Source organism: Eptesicus fuscus, chromosome 4, assembly GCF_027574615.1.
Source record: "Eptesicus fuscus isolate TK198812 chromosome 4, DD_ASM_mEF_20220401, whole genome shotgun sequence".
Classification (NCBI taxonomy): domain Eukaryota; kingdom Metazoa; phylum Chordata; class Mammalia; order Chiroptera; family Vespertilionidae; genus Eptesicus; species Eptesicus fuscus.
Genome location: NC_072476.1, coordinates 110,319,624 through 110,321,429, shown reverse-complemented (window position 1 = coordinate 110,321,429; position 1,806 = coordinate 110,319,624). Strand labels below are relative to the sequence as shown.

General features: G+C 38.7%; 1 non-coding gene across 1 annotated transcript; it reads left to right on the top strand.

The window, feature by feature from the left end:
• Window positions 1–255: 255 nt before the first annotated feature.
• Window positions 256–387, top strand: LOC114227551 (small nucleolar RNA SNORA51). Its single transcript, XR_003613606.2, has one exon. It is a non-coding gene; the product is annotated as a small nucleolar RNA SNORA51 (small nucleolar RNA).
• The last annotated feature ends 1,419 nt before the right edge of the window (window positions 388–1,806 follow it).

Below are 1,806 nucleotides of genomic sequence, written 5' to 3'. Positions count from 1 at the left end.
AGGAACTCACTTTTAACACAGATTGACTGTCATTCATTTATTCAACATACCGGGTATACTGGTTAATAATGCAGCTTTTGTAATCAAAGAAAATATGATAAATTCAAGAGAAACATCAAAAGTGCTTTATTCAAAGTAATGTCCATCGCTAGCTATACATTTCCCCATCTTTCAGGTAATTTGTGGATACCGTCCCAATAGAACTTTTTTTGTTTTGAGGCAAACCATTCAGAGACCCAATTTTCCACTTCTTCGTACGTTTTGAAGTGCTGCTCAGAAAGTGTGTGTGCCCTGACTGTACAGAAATAGGAGGCAGAGTAAACCTACCCCATATACACCTCAGCTCAGGCTCTTTGTCTGGTCTGAATTGTGAATGGGGAGACATTGAGAGAAAAAAAAAAAAGAAAAAAGAAAGTGTGTGTGCCATTGATCGGAACAAGGGGTAATCTGAAGGAGTAAGGTCTGGTGAGTACGGCGGGTGAGTTAATACTTCCCAGGCAAGATCTTTTAACGTGTCTTTAACTGATTTTGAAGTGTGTGATGGTGCATCATCATGAAGCAAAATTACTTTGCCGTGTCTTCTGGCACATTCTGGTCATTTCACGATCAAAGCGTGGTTCAAATTGATTATTTGTTGTCGGTAGCGATCAGTATTAACGGTTTCACCTGGTTTTAGAAGCTCATAATACACCACACCTTCCTGATCCCACCAAACGCAGAGCATTGTCTTCTTTCCGAAGCGATTTGGCCTTGCAGTCGATGTTGATGGTTGACCTGGATCAACCCATGATTTTGTGCATTTGGGATTCTCAAAATAAATCCACTTTTCATCACCAGTCACAATTCAATGCAAAAAAGACCTTCTTTCATGACATTGAAGCAACATTTTACTGATGACTTTTCGGTTTTCCATTTGTCTTTCGTTCAGTTGATGTGGCACCCATTTTCCTTCCTTTAAAATCTTTCCCATTGCTTGTAAATGGTCGGAAATTGTTTGCTGAGCAATGTTTAATCTTTCTGCAAGTTGTTTTGGAGTTTGACACACATCTTCATCCAATAATGCTTGTAATTGTTGGTCTTCAAACTTTCTCGGTTGATCTTGGATGTTCTTTGTCTTTCACATCGAAATCATCACTTTTAAAGCGTTTAAACCAGTGTTCACAAGTATCTTGAGATGGAGCATGTTCACCATAAGCTTCCCGAAGTATACGATAACTTTCAGTAGCACTTTTCTTCAAAATATAGTAATGAATTAAAACTTCCCGCAAATGCTCTTTTTTTTGGCATGAAATTCGACACTTTTAAGCGTAAAAAATATCTATGATGTTAACACCTTCAGCAAATTTGACATATGAAATTTTAAAGCTTGCTGTCAATACAACAAAATAACATACCTATCAAATCACATATGTATATCAACATATGTGTAACTCCATCTATTGAAAAAAATCCGCATTATTAACCGGTACACCTGGTATTCATGAAATCTGGGCAATACAGCGATAGTTGCAAAACTGAGATGAAGAGATGAATTTCTGCCTTTGAGCAGCCAGTGGTCTAGAATGGATACAGACATTGGGATCAACGATGACCATGGAATATGATCATCACCCAGCAGCTCTGAGGTGGGGAGGTGAGGGGGGCATGTGGGCCATCACATCCTCTGTCCAGGATGACTTTAGCAATCTTTGGCATCTTTTCATTCTAACATTATAAGTTAAATTTCAAAGCTAGACTCATTGACCCTCGAACCCTTCAGTTTTCGTTTCCTACCATTTCACTTCTCCTTTGGGATGCCACCATTTC